This window comes from Fundulus heteroclitus, unplaced genomic scaffold (assembly GCF_011125445.2).
Source record: "Fundulus heteroclitus isolate FHET01 unplaced genomic scaffold, MU-UCD_Fhet_4.1 scaffold_275, whole genome shotgun sequence".
NCBI lineage: Eukaryota > Metazoa > Chordata > Actinopteri > Cyprinodontiformes > Fundulidae > Fundulus > Fundulus heteroclitus.
In genome coordinates, this window is record NW_023396684.1 from 83,507 (window position 1) to 91,738 (window position 8,232).

General features: G+C 37.9%; 1 long non-coding RNA gene across 1 annotated transcript; it reads right to left on the reverse strand.

Annotated features, from left to right (window-relative positions):
• Positions 1-6,108: 6,108 nt before the first annotated feature.
• Positions 6,109-6,641, reverse strand: LOC118559325. Its single transcript, XR_004928779.1, has 3 exons — positions 6,605-6,641; positions 6,398-6,539; positions 6,109-6,245 (listed from the first exon to the last, which is right to left on the reverse strand). It is a non-coding gene; the product is annotated as an uncharacterized LOC118559325 (long non-coding RNA).
• Positions 6,642-8,232: the final 1,591 nt, after the last annotated feature.

The following is an 8,232-nucleotide window of genomic DNA, read 5'->3' on the forward strand; positions in this document are numbered from 1 at the left end:
CTGGTGAAATTGCAAATACAGTCTAAAACTCTATTTAAACCTTGTAAATGTTGTGCAACCATTAAGACTTGTTTAAACACACTCTTCCAACTTCAAATAAATGTATTCTGTCCATTTTTACAGATTTTTAAAAATATATACTTTTTTAAGGCTTATTTGACCCTTGTACAAAAAATATTTTTATTCTGTTATTTTTCAAGCACTTTTGAGAATTGGAATGAAAACATCCTAGTGCCAAATGTTAAACTCTGGACTATAATGGCTAAATGACTAATCATGACGCCCTGATGTTTACACAATGTGTAAATAAATTTGTAAATAAATACCATGCCGATATATTTTTTGCCTCTTAAACAAAGATAGACATGGCATATACATATAAATTAATAAAAAAAATTACATTTCAATAAAGTCATAAGTTTTATCGTTCGTTTTTTCACTCTCTCTGAGCTTTCACACCAACAACAATGTTTTTGCATGCTGTTTATATCCATATTCATACAGTTTAAGCCAGTCTTACACTTTGCTTGCAACTGGGCAGGAGCTTAAAACGCTGAAAGAGACTGTTTAGCAACTGTTTAGTGACTCCAGGTCCTTCGTTTGGCAACGTAATTCAGCCTTAGTTTGTCAAATACAGAGAAAACAAATTAATAAGCATTAGAGTACGGTTTATGGGTTGGGTTTCTGCAATGTTATCAGCATGTTAAAAATTCATCTTCAGAACCGATGTCTGCTCAAAAGGGTGATCTACTTTCAGCAGTTATCACCGGTTATCAGTGGCGTAGGAATAGGGGGGGCAAGGGGGGCAAGTGCCCCCTCACTTTTTGGACAGGGGGGGCAAAAGGTATGTTTTGCCCCCCCACTTTCGAGATAAAATTGAATTTGAACTTTTTCCATTATTTTGATAAATACAACAATAAGAAAGCTATTAATATCAACAAGAAGTATTTGGCTACCTAATTAATTGATAGTGTTACTGCCATTGAACTTAAATCTTATTATTAATTAATTTGTTTTCTCTTAATTCAATTCTTAATTACTTGAAGTCTACTGGTTATTTCATTATCTTTTTAATGTTCAAATCCATTATTATTATTTTGTTTAATATGGGTTAAGCTTCAGTACTCTTAGTATGTGTAAATTGTTTACATCTTGTATGACTATGTACTGTTTACTTGGACCTAGTTAATAAGTAAGTAGTTAATAGTAGATGTGTGGGCATCTTCTCGCATTCAATTTTTATTCCTTCCTTTAAAACCATTAAGACAAAGAAGACAAGATTTAAACTAAGACCTAGGATAATCTGAATTTTTACAAGAACACACCAATTCCCAGTGTAGTAAGTTATGTTGTTATTATTATCTATAATTGCACATTTGTTATGTCAAAACCATTTTACTCTGAAATCAACATTAGTAAGTTTAAAGGGGAAGTTCGGTCAACAAGGAAAAATCAGGGGATCATTAGCTATACCTAAAACTAATACGGTCGTGGTTATTTAATGAATTTAGCGTTAATCAATAAGATTGTCGTCTGGATCACTGTGTATGGAGGCGGTCATTACTGTCCAAATATGGGCTGTAATGGCCCCCTGACATCACATCCTGTGGATAAGTGGACGGCAGTTCGCTGCGCATTAGCAGCTGTAGGAGCTGTTGGACACAGCTGCGATCAACATCAATTATTTCGGATTTCCAAAACATTAGTTTTTTCACCTTTCCGATTCATGATCCACCGGGTTCTATTGTTGGATTACCTACTTGAAGAGAGAGGATTTGCCATCGTGCTTCTGGCCAGAGAGAAAACATGTCATCTGTAGCCAACATTTGGAAGAAGAATGTCTTCAAGATGACATGAGTGCGAGAATTTTCAGTAGGTTTTTCGTTTTTATAATGTAGTATTTGCCGTAACATTTGTGTACCCGATCAGAGCGGCGGAGGGATACGACGAACTTGGAAAGAGTGCTCACTGTTGTGAAGCCCACTCATTTTATACGAGTTTGGTCTTATTTTTCTCTAAAGTTGCTTGTAAATTTTGTGAATTGCAGGTTGCAGTTTTTTTGGGGTTGTTTCTGAAAGTGAAGTTGATTGTTTGGGGTCTAAACTAAGTGATGCCGAATTATCCCTCCGCCTCATAACACACTACAGCTCATCTTGACAGCAGGAGCAGAATAAACTCAGGAGCCGATCTGGCCGTATTTTCCGCAGTTTACGGCTGCAATAACTGATGATAACTGCTGGAAAAAGATTAGGTGGCGTAGATCACCATTTTGAACAGAGATTGGTTCTAAAGATGAGTTTTAAACTCATCTTCTAACATTGCAGAACCCAACCCATAAACTGTACTTTAATGCTTGTTTCCTTTTTATGTCTGTAAAATGTAAAATTAGTATTAATTTAAATTTAAACGCTTAATACCACGTCTATCTTTGTTTAAGAGGTTAAAAAAATATTTTGGCATGAAAACGGATATTTATTTACAAGGGGACAGATAGGGCATTGGGACTTGCTTTACAGTCGATACCGCGACCTGACGTCACAAACTGGGAAAAGGCAGTACTGTTCTTCACCAAGATGGCGGCCCCCATAAAAGGACCTTAAAATGAAACTTACTCTTAATTAAAAAAGCTTATAATTTATTGAACAGTATGTAAAAATTGTATATTTAAACATTGTTCTTTGTCTTTGAGATAATACCAAATTTAATCTGTCAATATATGTTGTTTTCCCTTATCATCCAAAATTGAGTTATGTATCAAAATTATGGAAATTGTATAATCTGCATTATATGTTTTACAAGATCATAATATTAAAATATTAGTATTTTATAAAATTAATTGAAACCACCTGTCCATGTACTCTTTGAACCTAGTTCCTTTGGGGGCTCAATAGAGGGCATAGTTATACCCTAGTTGGCCATGCTGAAAACACTCTGTAAGGTGGGAGAACCTGGTGGTCCTAGTAAAGTGACAACAGTGTCAACTATAGTCCAAGCCATCCAGTCATGGACAGACAATCCAGTAGCAGTCTCAATGGTGTCCGAGTTGAAAAAACTCATCAAGATCTATCTGACCGTCCCTGTCACAACAGCTAGAACGCAGCTTCTCCACACTGAGAAGAATCAAGACCTATCTTCTTTCAACAATGCGGCAGGACAGGCTTAATGAATGTTTGATTCTGCATGCTCATAAAGATCTGACAGATGAACTTGATTTGAAAAAAGTAGCCATAGACTTTGCCAGCAAGAATGACCGTCGCCTCAGGTTTTTTTTGCAAATTTGAGTAACCAGGTCGTCTCCTTAAGAATGTTGATATTGCTATTTGCTGTAGTTCAGTATTAACCATTTTGCAGACCATTTATCTGTACTCCAGGTTTTATGTCACAAAACATTAAAGGTTTCTGGTCATTTTTACATTTTATGCACAACCTTAAAGGCATACTTATGGAGGACCAAGTCTTCCATAATTAAAAATAAATACATAAATAAATAAATGCTCAATAAATAAATATGCATACAATTATGTGCCACCAAAATATAATAAACAAATAAATGTAGGTAGAAAATAAATTATACAGTGAGACAAAATGTATATATCTCCTTTAATTAGCCACTTTTTTTATTATTTACTTTTTTTTAAAGTATTTATTTATGTGCATGTTATAATATTTTTGTCTGTTTTATTCTTTCTTTGTATTTTTTTGCCGTATTTATTTCTCCGATGCTATTTATTTCTGTCCTTTTTACATTTCTGTTTGTCTTTTTTACATTTCTGTCTGTCCTTTTTACATTTCTGTTTCTCGTTTTTACATTTCTGTCTGTCCTTTTTACATTTCTGTTTGCCGTTTTTACATTTCTGTCTGTCCTTTTTACATTTCTGTTTCCCACTTTTACATTTATGTCTGTCCTTTTTACATTTCTGTTTCTCATTTTTACATTTGTCTCTCGTTTTTACATTTCTGCCTGTCCTTTTTACATTTCTGTATGCATTTCTGCCTCATTATGCAAATGAGGAGGGGCTGTGTCTTAAGGGCTCAACTTCTTCCCATTGGTTGGTTAGCATTTTACTGCATCGGTCAAATCTACATGGCTTTTCCCCGCACTAAAGAATTGTTTAGTAACAAAAATTGATGTTGGTGATATCACAGTGATGGACTGGCGACCTGTCCAGTTTATACCCCGCCTCTCGCCCATTGACAGCCGGAGATCGGCACCGGATGAGAACTCCATGTGCCATTCACGCGCATGCGCGAAAGCAACAACAAAGAGCCGCGTGTTAACGTCAAATAAACATGCAAGCATATCGAGTTTTATTATTATTATTTTTTATTTATTTATTTATTTATTTTTATGTTGGCGAGACACTACCACGGCGGCCGCGGCGATGCGGCCAAGATAGCGCTGCGGGAAACCCTGATATTCATACTTTCACTGTGTTAGTCATTGTTTGTACTGCCGTTTTTTCGACTTTTCATTGCGTTCGCCTGTCTTCTAAGCTCAAAACAACCACGCCTGGCTTGACGGAGAAACCAGAACAGCTGAGCATCTTTATGACAGTGCACTTTTACTTTCGCCCTCTGGGGGGAGCCTCGCTGGAAAATCAACCCCGGTTGCATAGTATACCTTTAAGTTTAATGACCTGTGGTTGCTTATGCCTCTTGGGGTAGTTCTTTGTTTGGTAAATACCTCCTAAATGTTGAGAAGATAATGATGTGCCTCGAAAAAGTAACTTTCAAGCCTGCAGTGCTGATGTAGATGTACTGATTGCTTCTTTAATCAGCATGCTCATTTAACATGTTAAATAGGGTGCATTTCCTTGCCTAGGGACCCAAAAGATTTTTTGATTGGCTCTGCTCGCCATTTGGCTATAATACCTTATCTATCTTATTTGCCCCCCCCCCCCCCCACACACACACATTTTAAAACCTTCCTACGCCCCTGGTTATTGCACCGTAAACTGCAGAAAATATGTGCAGAGTTGCTCTGTCTGCCTTTACTACCGTCGGCTCCTATGGCGGAGGGATATTTCAGCTGGATACAAGGTGTCTAGTGCAGGCAGGTCTTTTAATAACCGCTGTTTCGTCACTTATTTTAGAGCACAAATAAGCGATTTCACTTTCAGAAAGGTGCCCAAAAAAACCCGCAATCCATGACTCATGAAATTTACAAGCTCCTTTAGAATAAAACAAGTCCAAAGTCGCATGAAATAAACAGTCTGTGCAACAGTGAGCACGGGTCTGCTTTGCTACAGTCTCTAGCGCTCTTGAAACTACGTAAAGCGCAGAGGATAAAAGAAACACAGTGCGGAGAGCGCGTCGGGGAAAAAATATTAGGGAACGGTGTGTGTGTTTTGACGCGCTATTAACGGCGACAAAAAAAAATGTCAGCGTTGTGGTCTAACGCATTTATAACGCATTAAAACTGACAGCCCTAATTTATATACATTTTTAAAAATTCATAATATTACCTATTCAGACCAGAGGGGGGGAGGAATGTATCCCCCTCAGGGATAAAACATGAATGACCAGATGGAGGGACGTCACAAACAGAGGGGGGGTAAATCCCCCCCATCCCCCTTAGAGTATATATATATATATATATATATATATATATATATATATATATATATATATATATATATATATATATTATCCCTATTGTTTTACATTGCATAAAGTTGTATAATTAACTTGAACACAATTAATCTTGTATAAAATAGATTTATTAGAACGTTAAAGTTATCAGTTGACATTTTTGCGCACTCTGGTGTACACATCAAAAACAAGAGAAGACCTCGTCATTAGTGCCCACGTTGTTTATTTTTTACAAAAACCGAACAGGGAATAGAGCAAAGAACACATAACAAAGCCAAAGCATACATTATTACAAAATAGTAGTTAGAAAAGTTGAGCAGGGAAAAAAATAATTCAGAGAGGGAAAGAAAACCTTTAAAACTTATTAAGAACTGACTGTACAAACATTCTAAGAACTATGCTCGCAAAACATGGTATTGACCTTTAGCCCCTTTACATCAATACAGTTGATGTAAAACATTTCCATGTCTTCCTGATACTGGAAGGAAATTAAAAAGGGATCATTTGCAGAACTGTATCCTTCAAGGGCCATTTTCTGCCAGGGCTTGCTCATCTGTAAGACTTCAGGTTCTTCTATTTCCCCACGGAATAAGGCTGTGCTGTTGTATCCAGTCCCATGTTTTATGCAAGTCCCTCAGGATCTGCGTCTGTCCCTAAAGTAAGAAAAATAAGTAAATAAAAAACCCAACATACTATACATGTGACTCAATTCTATAGTTTCAAAAGAGGTGATCAGGAAAGAGCAGAACCAGGAGCTTGGTGCTTTTCACCCTCCCTACACCAGCACTAAGCATTAAACACACACCTTCGCATTGCCCTCTCCACCATCACCATTTCTGGGGGAAGTCTCTGCAATGGTGGACTTTGGAACCCTGAAGACCGGTTCCAGGATTCCTTCAAGAAGATGGGAGGATTCTTCTGTCCAGTGAGCAAATCGATGTCCATGCCTTTGAATGGAACAACGGGATCATTAGCACATAGTAAACTAAAATACAGAGGACATTGAAGGTACCCTTCAATGCAAAACCTCTCCATTATCTGGAGGCACCACCAAGGGTGAATGGTTGGCATCTCCCACTTAAAAAAACAGGCAAAAACAAGTATAATAAAAATTGCAAGTGGCTAGAAGAATTTCAATGTAATTAACCCCCTTAAAAAAAAAAAAAAAACATACCTGGGAAAAGGTAAATGGGGTTGATATGCTGATGCAGAGGGCATACTGTAAAACATCAAATAACTGTAACACACAGTTTGAGCCATAAGTAAAAGCTTTGAGTAACCAGTGAATATCATTAACATGAAGATCCCACAGTCATGTCTGCTGGACTGAAGAGAAAAATGCTAAGAAAAGAAGAGCAAAAAGACACATGTAAAATTAGAGAAAAGTACAACAATATATGAGTGATAAATATGTGTTTTATTGCAATTTTTATTGCAACAATTGATAATTACAAACATACTTCAAGGTCTCCCCCTGTCTTCTCAGGCCATGGCCCTGGATCGATAAAGGCTGCAATGCGTCTGCATACATTTGAATTATAAATTCAGATTAAGGTGACACACTGAAATATGCAAGTAGCCTGAGAACAAGGCTTTTCTGAACACCTAGCCTGAGAACGAGCCTTTCTATAAACACCTAGCCTGAGAACAAGGCTTTTATCAACACCTAGCCTGAGAACAAGGCTTTTATGAACATATATCCAAAGAAACAGAACTGGCAATAGGCCACAACCAGTGAATCAATATAGCTTGAACCTAAATATATTTTTGTAGGCCTCGTCACCAAAACCATCTGGTCGAAGGGAGTCAAGAAACACTATCTCTCTGTTTTACCAGTAGGACCTGCAATTGATATTCTTTTTATTATCACATCATTAAACAGCAATACTAGGGCTGGGCAAGTTAACGCGTTAATTTTGCGTTAACTCATTAGACTATTAACGGCGATATTTTCTTTAACGCACATTAACGCATGTTGCTCACATGCTTTTATTTTGTGAAGGTCTGTTGCTGCGGTGTAGGGGTTTGAATCAGAACAGTAGGTGGCGATAATGCGCCAATAACCTCGCTGTCAGCCAAACCTCTGATTCAGAGGAAGAAAGGTGCTGGCCGGAAAAAAACTAAGCCGACATGCGGAAGGCGGTGTTTCCCGCAGGAATTTGCTTAGGCGAGGCGGTGAGTTGGCGGCCGGAACAAGTTTTGTGCGAAGTGGAGCGGGGGTCTGCATCGACGCCGTTGGTGAAGTCTATTCTCGCTTCAAAGTATCCATGTGTTTTTGCCTGTTTTTGCCTGCCATTCATTATATGCACGCGAGAAAGCAACAACAAAAAAACGCGTGTCAACGTCAAATAAACGCAAGCAACGCAAGTAGGGCTGCAACAACGAATCGATAAAATCGATAAAATTCGATTATTAAAAAAGTTGGCAACGAATTTCATTGTCGATTCGTTGTGTCGCGCGACTATTACGTCACATGTTGAGTGCGCCGCGCAGCTGAGCAGAGAGAAAAAGTTGAGCGCGCCGCGCAGCAGAGCAGAGCTGACGAGAAAGAAAATAAAAGAACAGAGCGGAGTTAACGTTAGAGGAAAGACCATCAGAGAGACCCGTAACAGTGTTCTGAAACATGGCGGAGGCAGAGAA